Genomic DNA, 19,312 nt, shown 5'->3' with positions numbered 1-19,312 from the left:
CCAAACATGCTAAATGCCTGTCTTGAGTACTGCGAAAAATCTTCCTGTCTTATATTGTCACAGCTAGAATCTTTGTGTGGAATGGGATCCAGCTTTTAAGGTCGCAGACAAATCATTTTGGTGTCTGTATGCAGGAAGCTATGGCAACATCTTGGAAATCCCTTTCTTTTCCTCCAGTCCCATACAATTGCTTGTATTGGTTCATACCTACAGCATTCTTTCTTGGGTTTTGCCCAGTTTGAAAGTTTATTTTTCACTCAGTGCTATCAGGCTGAGAGCTAATGTGATAGAAAAATTGCTGCTCCAGCAAACTGAGCATGTTCCTATTCTCGGTAATTGAAAATCATTCCCTACCTGTGAAAAACCATGGACCAGCTACCCCTTTGCAGTACTAACCTCCAGTTGCCAAGAAAACTTTAAGTTTGAGATCCATGATCTCTGACCTTCTGGAGAAAAACTACAGCAAATGGAGCAGGGTTCTCTAGAACAGCTGTCTCTTTCCTTCTGTACAAGCATTTGGTGCCTAAATATACACATAATGGTACAGCACCACCTTTACAGACCAGTGTGTGAAAGGATAGTCCATGTTTTGGAGAGGAGATAGCCTGTAGGATCAGCACAAGCTGCTGAATGATACACCTTTACTCAGGAACATGCAAAGGAAGTAGCAGAGACAACCAGTTCTTGCCTCTGCTTGAGGAGATTTGATGCTCCTCATTTAGCTGGATGTTTCTATTGACACTTTCGGCAATGTGTTTTATGACCAGCCCTTTGGGCTCTGGATAAGCCCCAACACAAATGCTTAGAAATGCTATACTCATTCCCATTATGAGACAGAACGAGTTAAACTCTGGGTTGTTCCATGTGTCTTTTGGCTACTGTATTAAATGAATGATTCACTGAAGTGTGAAACTGTTGCCTCTTTAGAAGCAGACGCGCATCCCTAGCTTTTTAATGTTGACATGGTTTGCCTATTTCAGCCCATACTGGTGGCTAAATTTTCTCAGTGCTTCCTTATCACATCAAGAAAATCCTCCTGCTAGTTATTGTACAAAATGAATGAGGAACCTATGGTGGTTTCTATTGTCAAAAAAAACAGAGTTGCTCTATCAGATTTTCTGTTTATGTATTCACTTGACAGCAATCCAGGGAAAAGCTTGGAGATGCCTTTTCCTTAGCCAGCTTCTTTTTCCTTCAGTAATTACTGAGCAGCAGCTTAACATAAATTTAGCTGCTCTATTACTGCAACTGCTGATGTAAGTGTAGTCCACAATAAGGCACAGGCTTATAATGATACATGAAGGAATGGAGAACAGAGTTTTGCGCATACTTTCAGATGCTGACAAACTTATTACCCATTTAGTGTCCCACCAGAAAACACGTGCCCAGAGAAATAAATGAGGCTTAAGCACTTCATACTAAACTGATTTAGCTATACTGAGAAGGATGGCAGTAATTGGAAATGGGAGGAACAACTTTTGCTGTGCCTGCTTCCTTCTTTTTCTACACACAACAGCACAAAGGGTCTGATTCAAACACGTGGCCAAACAAAAACTCCCAGAGATTTCCTTAGGAGCAGAACTGGACCCTAAATCTTAATCCTTTACAAGTAGAAAAGGCTTAAGAGGCATGACCTCCAAACAGAAGCACATGGGACACATTTGAGAAGCAGAAGGTCTCACTTCCGTTATGCCAAAAGATTCAGGACATTTACATGAAGTAACATGAAGTGGTGATGTGTATGAAATGTAGAAAGAAAAAAAAAAAAGAAAAAAAGAAAAAAAAAAGTTAATATTTATTTATGTATTTATCCAGGGAAGTTGGAGCTCTTGTTTGTGTTGATTCACACAGGAAGCTTGTGAAGAGGGCAACATTGCCAGAAAAAAAAAATGGCAAAATCAAGATCTGGCTCAACCAACATCTCCCCCATTCCTGCCTTCTTTCCCCTCCTCCAGAATATTCCAGCTAGAGAAAAGTAAAATGACTGGCAAAGCTAGCTCTGCACCTTGTCTACTAAAAATTATCCGTATCTGATCAGTGGTTCATTTAACTATGAGTTTTTCTCTCTCTTTCTACCCCAATTGTGGCCTAGTACTTTCAGCTGGATCCCCTCCATATGCAGGCCAAGGTTGAGAAGCATAGAGGTAAGGGAAATGAGAAGGGTAAAAGGAAGAAAACTCCCTATATACAAGATAAGCATCCATGCCATACAAGGGGATGGAGGTGGCATGCTTCCCCACATGAAAACAAGAACCTCTATTTTAAATATCACATTATTCTGCCTTTATTTCACACTCCCACTTTTCCAGGAAGGGAGAGACATTTACTGGTCTCTTACACATCATTACTAATTTGTGAACCCCACCATCTACAAGCCACTTTTTATTATTTTCATTATCAACATAATAACAAAAAGCTCCAGACACGACAGCATCCTCTCACTGGCTGTCAGTCTCAGTAAATCTCCTTCCACTGCCATCAAAGTCCTAGGGGAGCCTGGAGGATTCATCACAAAATCACAAATTTCCTAGGAGATCTGGAGGGCATGAGTGGCTAGCACAGCAGTTCTCTAAACTCCCCTTCAACAGAAGAATGCCCTCTCTCTGCCTGCTACTATTTGTTCTCAGAGCGTAAAACATTCCATTTCTCTCAGAGCTGCCTCCTCAAAACCTATCACCCATTGCCCTACACAACCCCACTCCCACCAAAAGCCATCCTTCATTTCCTTGCTCGATTATAAAATTTTCCTGTTAATACACCATGTTGATCTGCAATGTCAGACTGGATGCCAGCAGTGAAATCATAACCTATTCTAAACACTTACAAAATTAAAAATAAAAATTAAAAAAAATAGGTAAATAAACCTTCCCTGTACATTCAATTCTGTGTAAGTTGCATCTGGATTTTACAGATTGGGCAATCAGGCAGCACCCATCACTCACTGCAGGGTTTTTTTCAAAAGATTCCTTTGCTAGTGAACATTTACAAATGCCATAAAACCACACAGGCAGGCATCTGCAACATCTTACCAAGGCTGGAGTTTTACTAACAGGAACATTTGAGCTACTGTGAGATTTCAGTTCTGTCCTCATTCTTCTCCTTCTCTCTTCCCGATGAAACCCCCTTCCCACTCTTGCCGTTATCAAAATTAAATCACATTCTTTATTCAGGTGGGGGAACAGACCAAGGAAAGAGGCATAACGAAAAAGAAGAGAAGCAATGGGGCACATTTTCTTTCCCAAGATATAATAAAATAAAAAGTGTACTTACTATATCCTCAAAGACTATCCAGCTGGAAATCCGAGTGGTTACAAAAAAACAGGGTGGGGGAGGGGGGTTAAGAAAACTATTTCATTTCAGCAACCAAACCAAATTAAAAAAAAAAAAAAAAAAAAAAAAAAAATAAAAGATATCCAACTGCAATTTCCCGGCAATTTCAGTCCATACAGGTGCCAATCCAACCCAACACTGCTGAACTCTTCCCCTCCGGCAATTTTGCTTTCCTCTTCTCTGTCCTTTATTTTTTTCTGTTGTGTTCAACTTTCCTGCTTAAAATTGCTGTAGTGGTAATGTTGATGCTTCCCTTCACCAGCAAAGAGGGGTTTAAGAATAACAGGGGAAAAAAAAAAAAATCTTGTAGAGGATAAATGGTCCTTCTCCTTTATGAAACTTTTCATTCCACTGTGGATCCTTTGCCTACTTTCCTTTTTGTGAGGTTTTCTGCCTCTCTGGCTTCCCTGCTCTCCATTGCTTACTAGTTGTTTTTTCTCTGGAGAGCAGAAAGAGCTACATTTCTTTTTGAGCAGCCCTCCATCTGTATTCTTTTAATGCAATTTTGTTGTGACTGTTAAGATCCAGGTCTTGCCAGGCAATTTTCTTCTTCCCCCTTCTTTGCTGCACTATCAGTTATCCAATCCGTGTGTCTCCACATTAGAACAGGGATTCCCATTCTTCTTTTTCCCTATCTCCCACACTCCTTTAAAAAAGAATCTCCTTATGCATTTAGGTTTTTATTTGTGTATGTCAAAATAATAAACTTTTAGTGTCTCTCTCCCCCCTCTCCAAAGATCTGATTAGATTTCCAATCACAACCCAGTGCGCAATTGGATTTTTGATTTCAGCAAGAAGCCAGCAATCCACAGCATCAGCACCCTCTCCTTGCTTTAAACTCCACGTTATATCCTTTTGCCTTCCCTCCAACTCCTCTGCATTTTCATAATCTCACATTAAATGGAATGACGGAGGGAGGGAGTAGAGAAAAATTCAAGGTTCCCACCAGCTGTCAAGAATAAATCCATCCCCTTGTTATATTTTAAACACTCAGGACGGGTGTTTTTAACGCCCACTCTCCCCTTTGCCCCCCACACTTCTCAAAATCTTTCTGATGTTAAAACTCCCCCGATGGGGCACAAAAGAAGCCTGGGGAGGCGTGATTTGTCCTCTTAGCTGTGAGTTTCACAAGGACCGGCTTCCCTTTGCTTTTCATTTCAGCTTCCTCTCCATCTTTTGTCCAGCAGCTATAAAGATCCAGCAGCACCAAGACGGATAAACTTCTATATCTTCTTTGAGACAGAAGGAAAGAGAGAGGGAGAAGGATAAAATCTCTGCAGCCTCTACCTCCCTTTTCCTCCCTTTCTCTGTTTCAATGCAGCTCCGATTGCATTTGCAATCTCTATCTGGTGTATTTCAGATCTACAAGTTGGATTTCCCTTCTGCACAGCAGTGAGTTAGACTCCCATCGTCTTCCACATGCCAGTTATCTTCCCCCTTTTCTTTCTTCCTTCCTGTCTCCCTCCCTTCCAAGACGATACATTCCCAGGAGCGCGGCCAATTCTTTCAGTTTTTAGTTTCATCCCTGAAACGCATAGCCCTTTGCACAGCCGAAACCTTTTCTCCCTCCCAGCTTGAATTCTTCCTGTGTGTGCATGGACGTACGCATCTATGTATATATCCAGTTCCAGACAGCTGCTGTTGTTGCTGCCGGGAGTAGCTCCGCTTTTCTGTCGCCCTAGCTTTCTCTTACTCACCACCTTTCAGTGGCACCCTAGGATTTGCAAATGTCCCGAAGCCAATCTTTCTGGCTACACTCCTCCTTCTCCCCTTCCGTTCTCGCTCCGTTTCTCTCGCTCCCCCCTTCCCACCCTCCCCCCCCTTTTCTCTGCTTGTGATCAGTAAAATACAATTACCCAATTACCTCCCATCATCTTAGCACTGATTGGTCAATTGCATTAACACTTGATGTCAGGGAAAGGGTATTGGAGCTGCTCTGACGTGGCACTGCTGCCACCTGGTTGACAGTCTGGGAACAAACTCCAAGTTACCTTAAGAAACCTTCAAGTCAGAAAGCAGTAATTGAAAAACAAGGAATCATCTTAAGGAATGAAATGACAAAAGTCATTTTCTTAAAAGCCTGCTTGATTCTGACAGATCAAGCAGTATGCACAGGTACCAGCCTAGCCACTGAAGCAGAGGGAGTGGCAGTAAAATGAAAAAAAGTATAGTTATCTTTGCAAAAGAAGTAGAGATTAACCACTATTCACATGTACCGCCTAGCCACAGAGGCAGAGGAATGACAGTAAAAAGAAATGAGGTATAAAGTTATCTTTGCATAAAAAGTAACAGTGGAAATCATTTCTATGGAGAGACAATCAGTTTTCTTATTACAGAAATAAATGTGTGTTTAAAACCTGTATATATGTACCTAAAACTCCATTTGGGCAGATGTTCTAGGCCAAAAACCCTATGAAGTGCCTCAGTGTTTTAGTGGGTTTAAGTGACAGCTCCAGTTAGTTGTTAAGTGGCAGGAACACAATGGTACAACATCTAGGCTCACATACATTGATTAGTATGACTTCCAACCAAGATTTTTGATAAACTGAGTCACAGATTTGGGTTTGCAAGGTACTAGCACATTTGTTATGCACTTACCAAGGTATGTCAAATTTACTTATACTACTTTTATATATATATATAAATATATACTACTTATATATATATATATTTATATATATATATATTTATATATATATAATTTTTTTTTCTTCCCTGGGACCTAAATTCAAAAGAAAAAGAAATTTTACAGAAAACTTGGCATGTATAAAGTTAGACATGCTACCCTCTGCAGGATCAAAAGAAACAGAATATGGATGATGTATGTGCCGGCATTTCTCTCTCTCTCAAAATCAGAAAGAAATTATTTATAGATCTAACTCCTCCACACAACCCCAAAAAAAGAACTAGTCAGGAGTTTTCATGGTAATTATAGCAAACTTTATATATTAAGCAGAAATTATGAGTTATTCAATGCATACAATAATATAGCTAGTTCTTTGAATTGTCTCTCAAATTATTGAATTATGTTTGGTATCCTTACTCAGTCTTCAATCTTTGGTGTGAAACTGGCATACATGAAAATAAAACAAAATTAAATTTTAAGTTTAATGTCATATTATAAAGTTTTTGTGGAATTATAAAATCCATAAACTAGTTGAATTCAGTCAAATAACACTTAGTGAATCATTAACATTGACTTTCAGATTTATTCTACTGACTCAGTGGGTTTTTTGGTGAAAAAGTTCCTTGAGATATAAGTTATGGAATTGGAACCAGGTCCTTAATCACTGTTAGACCATTTAGCATCTGGTCTTACTGAAATCAATGGCAAACACAAATTCCCTATCATGGGTGAAAGACTAGCTGTATAGTAATAATGAATAACCCAAACATAATGGTCTGTCAAGAACACTAAAAAAAGACTTCAGAAATTTGGAGAAGGCTGTGAGTGTGATATGAGATGAAGTTGCTGACAAGTAACAATCTTTTTCTCAGCTGGTGAGCTTATTTTGTTCCTGTCTGATTCATTGATGCTGCTGGTGTATTTTGGGCCTACAAACTTTTTATGACTCTTTTTCTTTTTACTACTTTAAATCTGGAAAATAAATAAATAAATAAATAAATATAAAATAAAACAAACACCAAAGTTGTTTCCTTTTCCCAGAAAGATAAAACAAAACAAAACAAAACAAACAAACAAAAAAACAAATCACAGCCTAATATTTTTGCTCCACTGTTTCTTTAAAAAGTGCCTGAACACTTTATTTACTGCTAATATTAAGGAACTTCTGAGTAAAACTGAAGGTTTCTATAACTGAATTAAACAAATATATGAGCATCAAAACCAGAAGACATACAGCTTTTGGGGATCTAATCGGAATTCAAGACACAAGCACTTGCAACAGCTACACTATCTCTGTGGATGCAAACTACTGTATCCACAAAAATCCTACAAAATATTTTACTTCTGCCAGAAATTTGCCCATTCTGCATTTTTATGTCATTCAAATGGCATCAAAATACAATTTCTAACATATGCCAGTACTTAAATAGCTGTACATATACATATATGAAGATAATATATTTACTGACATTAACATGACACAAAATTAGCATCAAGACTGTAACATGCTGTAGGCTATGATACAATCTTCTCTCAAAGTTTATTATTTTAAATATACCAATTATGCTTTATCACCTAATAAACACAGAAAATAGAGTGATTAGCTTCTCAGAACATAATTTTAAAGCAATCTAATTTGCAATATTTATGAGATGACACTGCATGGTCTATGAAAAGCTAAATGTTATTTTACCAAACAAAATCCAAAATATAATTGTATTATCTGTTTGTCAAGCATGAGTGCCACCTATGTGTCAAATCTATTTAAAACAAATATTTAAACATTATCACAATAAGTCAACAACATTTGATCACTAATCAAATGTTAAAAGGGTATCACTGTTAAGAGGCTGGAATGAAAGGCTGGACAGAAATGTTTGTGTGTGACTTTCTAACGTACTACACCGAATGTTCTTGCCTTCAAGTGTATTATTTGTACATTGCCTTCAATCTTTTAGTTTGCAGAATTTCTGGGAAAGAAAAACATCATATCAGTTCACAGATCCATCCAACACGTGTGCCCCACCACTGGGCACACTCCAATGGAAGGCGAGTGTTAAGAGTGGCTGTTAGCTGGTCTTCCCCCTGCGAGCTGTCCTGGTCATTATGATACAAAATCCCAACCACACAGTGGAGGTCACTAGATCCTGGTTCTTTTTCTGGATCATCATGAGTCAAAAGAATGAATTATGAAAAAAACTAAACACAGACTGGCCATGGAACTTCATTTTTTTCCGGCAAATGGGGCAAGCTTGCCTGATCCTGTGTATGATGGTGAAAATAAATCTCAAATCTATCTACTGGAAAATATTCACACAATAAACATGGACAACAAACAGCTGTCATAACAATTCCGTATTGACAAGTGATGAAAGTTAAAGAACTGAACTTCTGTCTGTGATTAGCACTGGAAGAGACTAATGAAAAAGACCAGACAGAATTGTCAGTGATTTGGTGAAGGAGAAACATGACTAAAGCCTACGAAAAGCAAATTCTAACCTGTACATAAAAAGGAGAAGATAAATCTTTAAATGGAATAAGAAGATACTAATTGTAAGGAAAGAGTAAAGCCAGACCATTTTGTTTATGTGAAAGAGTAAAATCAGATCATTGTTTATGTGAAAAAGAGTAAAACCAGAAAATTTTGTTTAAGTGAAAAGCAGGTTCAAAGTTGTTCTAAGCCAATGACAGCCCTGCCTTCCTCTTAAATATTAAGAAATCATAAATGAAGCTATGGAACATATTATTCTTTCTATTTATTTTACATTGCTGACAAGAAACTGCTTGCATGTGGAGACAGTATTTGCATCTTCTCATAGCTTACTGCTTTCAAAGGAGAACATAAAATGCTGACAAACTTACTTTTGTTTGCAGGGATCTAGCTCAATAATTAATTTAGGGATTGAAGAGATGCTAAAAATCTCAGACTATATAAAATATGTATCAGAAATAATGTCACTGGGTGATTGACTTCTCTAACGTAACTGAAACTCATGGTACGTGTTTTTATGTGTATGTGATGTCACTGATGACTGTTCAATTCTTTTAGTATAAGAAAATAACATCAGGTGCATAACCATCAAAATTAGCAACTGACTATAATGCTTCCTCATTTATTAGACATATTTTTGTTCTAATGTTTACTGTTCCAGTTTTCAGTCTTAATTTATAGGTAATTTCTACTTGGTCACATATCTTTAGGAGAAGTCAAAGACAAGTTTATCCTTTTAGGAAGATCTGGGTAAAAGCACAGCACGTAGGAAGTTCAAGTGCTGTTTAATAAACCCATCTTTCTGTAATATCATAGTACCTATAATTTTTGTTAAAAATGAAGCTGAATGTCATTTTTTGTTGTTTACATTTGAAAGGAACTACATTCTCAGATTTTTTTATGTTCATTGTCCAGTTGGGTTATCAGAACAAGTTTAGAATGGTTCTACAATTTGTCCTATTAAAAAGTAAAGTTAGGAATATCTTTGATGTTAACAATCCATAACTGAACAGCAACTTGCTTCAACACTGACTTTCTAGACTTTCCATTTTATGGATTTGAATCCAGTATTGTCAGTGCTTCCATTACGGCAGAAACAACCAATTCACGAAGTTGAGCATGAGTCAGCAGTGTGCTCTTGCTGAAAAGAAAACTAGGCTGTTTTAGGCAAAGTGCTGCCAGCAAGTCAAGGGAAGTGTTCTTTCCCTCTACTCAACAGTGCTGAAGCCATACCTAGAGTATTGTGTCCAGCTTTGGGCTGCCCCAAGAGAGACAATAGCATGTCTTCTATGAGGAAAGGCTGAGAGATCTGGATAAGAGAAGGCTCAAGGGGAATCTCATCAACAGGACAGACTCTTTTCAGTGGTACATAAGAGAAGAGGCAACAGGCACAAACTGAAACACAGGATTTGTCTGAACATTAGGAAACACTGTTCCCTCTAAAACAGTCGTGAAAAGGTGGCTCAAATCATGTCATCCCTATAGAACTAGTTTAAGTCAGAATTTAATCCTAGACAAATTCTCTCCTCTCCAGGACAGAGTGCCACTGACATTAAACTGCTGAAATTCGCTCCACATGGAAGAATAATTTGTTAGATTTCAATGGAGTCTGTCTGGATTAATGGGTGTAAATGACAATTGAGAAATGTTGTTCATTTTATTTTCACACCCCATCTAATGCATTTTGGTTGTGAGAATGTCAACAGAATGGAGAAGGACAGATATCTTACTGTTAGTTTTAAATTGGATTTTTTAAGAAAGCAAAATTTAAGAATATAGACAACTAGAGTTCGACATGAATGATGCATCACATTGGAAATAATATCTTTACTGTGTGACACCAATTTTTTTCTTCAGTGAATTATAAATAGCAAGACTATGATACTCTGACATAGAGATGAATATATTGGACATCTTAATTTCTTCCACTGTGGAATTGTGACTGGAAAACAAAATTTTCATTTATTGAAAATAAAATCTCAACTACATATGCTTCATAGCTTCAACGAGAAACAACCTAGCAGCAATATTGCTCTGCCTCATCCTCATGTCTATACATTCAAAGTGAAATTTAGGTTTGTGGAAAAGCCCTTCAGAAAAGAACTCTGAGCCAAGAAAAAAGTAACATAACAGATTTCTAAATTTTCATTGAAAAAAAAAAAAAAAGGGATAATGGCTTGCTTTAACCTTTCAAGATCCCAGATAAAGTTATGCCTTTCAATAAAGTGGGGAGTAGAAGAAACGGTATATGCAAAGACACATTATTGACAGACATCACAGCCAAAAAAAAACCAACAAAAAACAACAACAACAAAAAAAAACACAACTTATTAGAAATTACAGTAGTTAAGAAGACAACTTTCCTTTTCAACATCTGTTTTTCTGTTTTCAGATACTTACAACTTTCTAAATAACTTCCAACTAAATGTCTATCTAAATACAAATTTTATACATCAGACATCATATACATGTATATATCACATATATATACACACACATACATATACATGTACATATACACACACATCATAAGTTCCACTTAACTGTATTTTTTATATATTCTATTTTCCACATAACTACTGTGTAAATTATAGTGTATATAATAACCTATTTTCTTACCATCAATCCTTGGAGGACTATGGCCACTGATGAGGACATCAAAAGAGTTATAGCCAGTGTTCACTGGGATTTTATTCCTAGAGTGCTTGCATGCTCTCAGGATAGATTATTTGATTTCTCTGTATGCCTCTTACCCGACCTGTAAAATGGAAAAAATATTTTATGAACATGTTAAACAGCACGGACTCATTATTAAGAGGACTAGGGAGAGTGTACAATGTCACAGCTGGAGTGCGTATGTGACACCTTACCAACATATGATGCAAACAAGTAGGAAAAAAATGAAGTATCAGGGGGAAATAAACAAACACACACTTATCATTTTCTTCAGTACCCTAGAAATCTATACTTGATATAAAATAATTTAATTAAATAATTTAAGATCTACAAATGTGGTATGATATGAATGTACTTTGATAGACATTGACTCAGATTGATGAAAAAGTGAGAAAACAATTTAGGACCTATCAATGAATAAAGGCAGATTTCACCATATTTATACTTATAAGTGCTGTGAAATATGGAATAAGACCAACTTTCATCTTGAGCTTTCTGGATTTTCTCATCCAGTCTTTATCTCTCCCTGCTATTCATATTAATTCCCATGAAAAATGTAAAATGTTTAAAGAACATACAAAGCCTCAATTATCTAATCCTCTTCCAGTGTCATCTTAAAGAAGTAGATTAAAAACTATAAAACAATAATGAGCCTCTTTACACTCTTTTAGAGTTTACTAGGCTACTACCACTCTAGAACAATCCAATGGTCTAACTAGTCCACTGAAGTATTACTTCTGTAGAGAATATATAGTAAGTGGTTCCAGAATATTTATTTCATAAAGCAAAATAAGGGAAAGAATGAATTTGCACTTAAGCCATGGAAAAGTTACAAGGGAATACGTTTTGGAGACAATAAGAGGAAACAGATTTAATACATACACATCTTTGCTTCCCTTAGAGCAAGAGTCTAAGAAATTCTAAAAGAAAGTTGTGGTCAAGAATATTTCTCACTCTTTATTGACTGTATGTTAGAAATGATCATAAGATTTTAAGAAATCCTGTCAGTTGTGACTGGTGAAAATGATGATAAAAATATTGGTTATTTAAAGTGTATATTTAATATTTTTTCCATCAGTGATACTTAAGACTCAGTTTTCCTATCATCTCTCCAAACATCTTTCCCAATGGGTATGGTAGAGTTTTAAATTGAAACCTACCTTATTGAATCAGATCTGATCTTCAAAATCTAAGGAAGAACTTCTTCTGAAGGGCATTTCTGGTAATGAAGAGGACAAAAATCCTGCAAGGAACAAAACATTAATTTAAAAAGTTGTACATCAGGAGTATAGGATTGTTTTTTTTTTTTGTTTTGTTTTGTTTTGTTTTGTTTTTTTTAGGGAAAAAAAAAAAAGAAAAAAGTAATAATGCATAGGAGTCTGAATTTGGTTAAAACCTGTAAAATTGTTTTCTTTTTACTTGCGTGTGCACCCACCATTTCTCTTTTTCTATACTTTTTCAGTAGTTTAGACTGAAACTGCATTTCCTAATAATCTTATCTGCTTTATACCCCTTTATGAATGTAGGTGGAAATGATCTTCAACATGGTGAAAAAAATGCACAAACTATCATTTAACAGCTGAGAAGTAGTAGTGGCATCTAAGTTTACAGTACTATAGTATAGGACAATAAATTGGGGGATTAATAAGAATACTGGAATAATGGGCTAAAGTTTACAAGTTTACAAAGTTTGAAAAAAATGTGTGCAAATACATTTGGTGAAACTCAAGAGGACAAGGGACAGGGGTTTTCATTAAAAATACTTCTAGTGCATCTTTACCAAAAGCAGGCATGGCAATCTTTTTTTTTTTTTTAATCCAACCTCTTTTAAAATGGAATCTCCAATGTCAAAGTCAGGAGTCAGTTGAAATTAATCATGAGTTTTGGAAAACTCATTTGATAGTTCTCTATGTGAAAGCATAGACACAAAAGCAGTAATTAGCATCTGTGGTGCTAAAGAACATAAAGCATATTTTACTAGAATTCCAGCATATTTTACTAGAATTCCTTTTCCAGAGGAGAAATTTAGAAGAGAAGAGAGATTTAGGTTCAAAGTAAACATTTAATACAAACTCTCCCAAAAAGCAAAGGTATAAAGCCTTTTTAATTTTGTATTAAAAATTTTCCCTGGAAATAGCATAATTAAAGAAAAACTGATTTTAAAACAAAAATACTGATGATATCGAAGTATTCCTATTTTGATAATTTGTAGAACAAACTATTCCATGTTTTGCCTGTTTTTATTCATTTTTGTTATTTGTTTATATATTTTTTCTTATTCTGTCTCCTCTCTCTCTCTCCAACAGTTATTTCTTTCATTCAAAGGAAAATAAAACCAGATACATAAATATCAAGAAACAACTGGTTCCAAAGTGATTATTTTTATGTATATATTTTTCTTTAATATTTCCTTAGGAATTCAAATCCTTATTAAGATGACAGAATTACATTGTAATAGATGATGATTCACGTTCTCCATGAATTCCCCTTTCTCCATGACTTCCCCAGATATAAGAAACAAGGATTGGTTTGTTTTTGCCATCTATACGGCTACATAAACATGTATGTACCCAAATACATATATAATGATTGTAAGTCTTAAATATTGTCATTGTTAAGTTTTTGTTTGTTTTACATTCCAAAACACTGCAAGAATGGATATTTTAATAAAACATTTTTTTTTCATCCACCTGTGATTTAAAATAAATAGAATTTTCTCATATATTTATTCTAAAATACTGTTGCCTGTGTTTATTATACAGCATATGCTTGTTAAATCCATAATGGAATACAATGGAATGAGAGGTAAATGTAGACTGGTCCTTGACCTTGTTAGTCTAAGATTTTCCACCAGTTTCTAGGCAGTGTTATTGTTTCCTTTAAATTGATGCTTTATATATAAGAACTTGAGCTTGCTGAAATTCACCAAAATAAACTCTTTTGCTAAAGTATAAAGGCCTAACAACATCAAAACACCACCAAGCCTGAATCTACTCTCCAAACAAAGCCCCTAGGATAGATTTTAAAGAGGTATTCAGATGCATAAACATATGGATTGGAACATTTCGAGATTTACAGAGTTTAAGTTCATTAATCACCTAAGTCTTGTATGTCTTCATCTTTGAAAGCTTTTCAAACAAGAACACCATTTGTCTCCTAATAACACGTGCTAAATGTGTAAAGTCCACACATAATTTACAGGACTAAGAAAAACTTCTTACAGGTAGTCAGTACCATTTGTGTCAGCTTAATCATAACAAGATATTGGTGGCTATTCCAATTTTTATTTTTTTAAAAAGACTTCATTTCTATTTATTACTTCCTTTGAGCAGAAGAAAACCAAAAGTTTGTATGCTCTGTTATTTGGTTGGAGGCTGAGTATTGCAGGATTATAAACCAGTCATTAATCCTGCTGGTCAATAAAACAAAACCAAAGCCTGTCATAGTAGCTGGGGTTGTTCTGTGCAGACTGAAAATATATTAATATACACGCAGATTCATATTTCCTTCCAGAATTTCTAAGACAATATCTGAAATACCACCCCACTATCTTGCTGCAGAAAACTTCAAATACCATCCTATACATTCCTTCCTTAACAAACCGATTGATGTTTGCTTCTGGGCTAGTTCTGTATTACACCCATGCCGATCTTTGGGATTTGATTCTGTAAAGCATTTAAATGAGATATTTATAAGTCAATCATACTGATGAAGACCTCTATTCTGAGCTCTAGAATAGCAAGGATTTTTGCTTTGCTTAAATGAGAGCAAGTATATAAATATACCCCAGCCCTTTGTCACACAACAGTGTAGGAGTAGATGATTTTTTTAGGCAAGGTGCTAGAAGTGAGAAGGAAGCTCTAACTACTTGCAGTTATGACACATTATTATTCATTGCGTAGTGCATCAGTCAGACTGTCATAATGCACAGCAGAGAGCACGCATGTTATTGATGCTGAACAGCACTGAGAGGGATTGCAGAGGCACAAGTCATTTTGAGGAAAAATCTCTGTCACAATCCAGGCACAAGTTTGCTGCTCATTGTGGAAATGATCTGGCAGCACAAGCTAGGGGATCATCAACTGAATCCCAACAACCACAAAATTACAAATCAAGACATATTTGTAAGGTTTCCTGAGAAGCAGTTGGAATTCAGTATGTAAAGTATTCAGTTAATATTATTCAACCACATCTATTAGTCTTAGTTAAAGTGATCTGAACAACTACCAGGTCAAATGTGCAAACAGTGAGTGGTCGGCACAACACTTCGCTGAATAAGAAGGTTAATGGCAGAAGCTGCAAGGTCAAAAGCAACGTAAGAGTAAAATTCAATATCACCCAAGAAGAACATAAAGAAATAAGGCATCAAAGTAAGGAGGTCAGATACAGGCATCGGTTTTAAATACACAGACACAAAAAAAGAAGAGGAGCCAATTAGACACGTATGGAAGCCTGAATTTCCTGAAGAAGAAAATTTCAAGTTGCATGTATAAATAATTAAGAACAGCTTCCATATCTTTGAAAATTAGCCTACATGTATATGAACAAAGCTTTATACGTCTTGTTTCCATTAAAATTTGCCTCTTCAAGTATTTGCAGAAAATTAAATCGCAATAAGCAAATTCACTTTTCATTCCCCTGTCCTTTTTGCAATGCGGTGACAGCTTTTTCAATTTTTCTGCTTCTCCCTCTTTTTTCCCCATATACAGCCACATTTTCTGTTTAGGTTTTTGTTTGCTTGATTGGTTGGTTGGCTGGCTTCTTTGTTTCTCTAAAATAAGCAAAAAAATCTTCTAACTAGGAGTAAAGAATAATAAAAATAAAAATAAAAATCAGCATTTAGCAGCAATTCAGAGAAATAGTTCTCAAACATAATTATCAGGTCAGGAAGCATTATTGCAGTGCCATTGCAACCAGCACTGTGTGAGGCCTTCTTGCTTCTAGCAGCTGGTATCATTGCCTACAAAACTCATCTAGGCTTCACTCATGCTTCACTTTTTAGAATACTGTGGATAACAGGATACAAAAGAAATTATATTAAACATGCTGTATTCTTCCTTGTTAGAGTGACATTTAAGCAATAATGATTGAGGTGCACAGTATTCCTGGGAAACTAACTCACAGAGGAGCTAATAATCATGGCCCCCTATCAATAATATCAATTTGTAAGTAATCATATAATCATTTAGGTTGGAAAACCTCTAAGAACATCTAGTCCAACCTTTAAGATATTATAGAATTATAAGATTTAAAAAAAAAAATCTACGTTTACTTCTTATAAAGTGATAATAACAACAAAAACAAGCAGTAAGTTGTATGAATACAGAACTTTTCATCACAGTTTGTCTAAAATCACCACATCGGAATTATTTTAGAGATCAAAGATATGTGGTCTCTGTGGTAAAGCATAACTTCTGGTAAATGATTCACAGTAGTACTACATAGAATATTCATACCAAGAAAAGAAAAAAAAAAAGAAAAAAAAATTCTGCTCAATCTTTTACAATTTTAATAGGCAAAATACAATTATGCAAGTGGAATTCAACCATCAGATTATCATTTTAATCATTATACAAAAGACAGTGATATTAAGGGACCCGAACTAAACCTTCTAATTTCATTAGGATTGTTCTAAACAGCACAGAGCATGTCCCTCCTACTCTGACCATTTCCTACCTCACTGAACACTTTGAGAATAGTAAGAGAACAAATTAGGACAATGATGCTGCTGGCAAAGGCCTTATGGGAAGGTCAGGATGAATATCAAATATTCATCCTAGAAAGCATTTATGCATTCATATTTTCATTAACAAATCAATTTCTTTCAGTAAACTCAGTATCATCCATGATTAATTTTTCTTTATATTCAGAATTATTATCCAACTATTTTTAGCAAAACTTGGTAAGAAAAAAAAAAAAAAAAAAAAAAAAACAGTGAGGGAGGAATGAATTAGGTACTCCTATGCTGTCCTTGGTGCTGAATCCACCATTACAAAGCTGGTCCACAAATGCCTAAACAGTTTTGAACGTCACACAGTTGGAGAAAAATACTATCAAGTGCACTAACCTATGCAACAGAAATGCTTCATAAGAAAATTAATATTATATTTTTAAATGTGAATGAAAACATTAAATTGGCAAATCTAAATACAGAAAAGGAGGGATCGAGGAATTAAAAAAGAACAGAGAACACCTTTGTATATCCAGTCTCCCAGAAATATTAGCTAAGTGAAGTGATGGCCACTGTGCAATATCATTGACTCGGCATTGTGAGACATCTGGTTACTTTCTTTTAGCTTTATTGATACCCTGCTGTTCCTTGTGATCCTCTGATGTCCTGGACATATTCAATATCAAAAATCAGGTTAGTATGAATGGAATTATCCAACTGGAAAAGTTCATCTCAAATTTTAGTCTTTAAAATACACATAAAGTATACCTGTTACAGTGGAATTATTACTTAACTGTGTCAGAAGCAGCTGCATTTTTTATTTCAAATTTCTTTGAAACATTCCAGATTGGCCTAATATGATCTACATAAATGTATTCTGTTATTACATATGGTGCATTTTTTTTTTTTTTTTTTGGAATTTTAAAAAGTCAAGCTAAAAAAGAAGTTTCATGAAAGATGCCATCTAGCAACTTTTTTGCTAATCATGACTGAAAAGAAATATAAAAGTTTCTCTAACATGTGAGAAAGAATATTTATATTCTTATTAGAGAAAGTCAGATTCAATCCATATAAATGGATAGAAAATATGCGATTTATTCACAGGTAATAATAGAATATACATGCACTAAGAAGTAAATTTATTGATCAAAACATTTTATCAAAATATTCTGTAGTTGATTGACACTTGAAAAACAGTAAAAAGTGTAAGATAGTCAGTGGATAAGCACAGCGCATGACTATTGAAGTAGGATGCAAATAGTTTCCTAAAGATTAATTCTAAGACTTTTCTAAAAATTATTAGTCTGTTCCTATTTGACAAGCAAGTACACACAGTAACTTTGTCAGAAATACCTTCATTAGAAAAGCTGAATTATTTGTTCCCTTACATAAAATATATATAAAAAATAAGGCTTATATATTTCCACGTACCATTTTTTATACATATATACACTTACACATTTTTTGTCTGTTCCCATCAAGCGGAATCAGACCAATTTTACCTGCAAATATGGCTCTAAGCATTTACCCAAAGAAAATAAGTTTGAGGTACTGATAAAATTTAACAGGTTTCATATGAGAAAAGAGAAAATGAAGTTATCAGAAGACATGAAAACTCTATTAGGGATCAGTATATAAATTCAAGTCTTTCCCGACAACTGTCATTCTTGTGCCAAAGTTCAGACAAGCGATAGAGATGTCGCACACTGCTGAAGTCTGTTTCTATGTTGCCTGCCAGCATTATCATAGCATTAAGGAAACTGAAATAGAACCAACTGATTATAAAACCACAACAAAAGGAAACCAAATTGTTCCCTTTCCTCTTACCTGTTTACAAGAACAGCCACGTACTGTAAATATCTCCCAAATGATCTTTTATTTAATGTTGTCTCATCAAGGAACTTTTTCTGCACAAGCTTCATTAAAGATGACACCAATGTAAAATGCAGTTGAACACACTTCTAGCTATGTATGCCTTTTTCCCCAATCTATTTAAGACATTATCACAGTCTTGTGGAAGACTAGTGAGATTGCAGAGCAGCGTTTTGAGTTATGCCTACAGGATTATACATGATTTATACTAAATGGTTTATTTAAAGTGTTAGAATATGTTGCCTTCAGCTCTCAAAATAATAACAACAGCTAATAAAAACTTTTAATAGAATCAAAATGTTCACATGAAGTGAGACTAATTACTAATTATTCCCAACAGAATAAAAAAGATTTCATAACTCTAAAACACAGCCCTGGAACTCTTCTAGAACACAACTGGGAGGGGAAAATAAGTAGGATAAACTGACGTGCATAACTTTATAAATTGACCTCTGTTAATTGTTCTTCACATCTTCATGAGTTAAAGCAAGAGAAAACAATTCACAGCCAAAGAAAACTGGATAATAAGGTGACAAAAAAAAAAAAAAAAAGGTTTATAGTTTTAAGAATATGTAAGCACAAACCTTTATAAACTGTACAGTAACCTTGACTGTAATTCAAGTTCCAAAATGTCCAAATAAGCTAG

General features: G+C 35.2%; 1 protein-coding gene across 14 annotated transcripts in view; it reads right to left on the bottom strand.

Annotated features, from left to right (window-relative positions):
• Positions 1-19,312, bottom strand: part of LRRC4C (leucine rich repeat containing 4C) — a 510,287-nt gene that overhangs the window by 86,369 nt on the left and 404,606 nt on the right. For 12 of the 14 annotated variants that reach the window (XR_014693267.1, XM_084519873.1, XM_084519869.1 and 9 more), the window contains 2 exons: positions 12,284-12,366; positions 11,067-11,205 (listed from right to left, as the gene is read on the bottom strand). The gene's annotated coding sequence lies outside the window, so the exon portion shown is untranslated. Of the gene's footprint in view, positions 1-3,270; positions 5,119-7,819; positions 8,116-11,066; positions 11,206-12,283; positions 12,367-19,312 lie in introns of those variants that run through there. The other 2 variants (XR_014693268.1, XM_084519866.1) reach the window with 2 other exon arrangements.

The sequence above is a fragment of the Aythya ferina genome (assembly GCF_964211825.1).
Source record: "Aythya ferina genome assembly, chromosome: 5".
NCBI lineage: Eukaryota > Metazoa > Chordata > Aves > Anseriformes > Anatidae > Aythya > Aythya ferina.
Note: the sequence above shows the minus strand (reverse complement) of the source record. Positions and strands in the feature narration are given on the sequence as shown.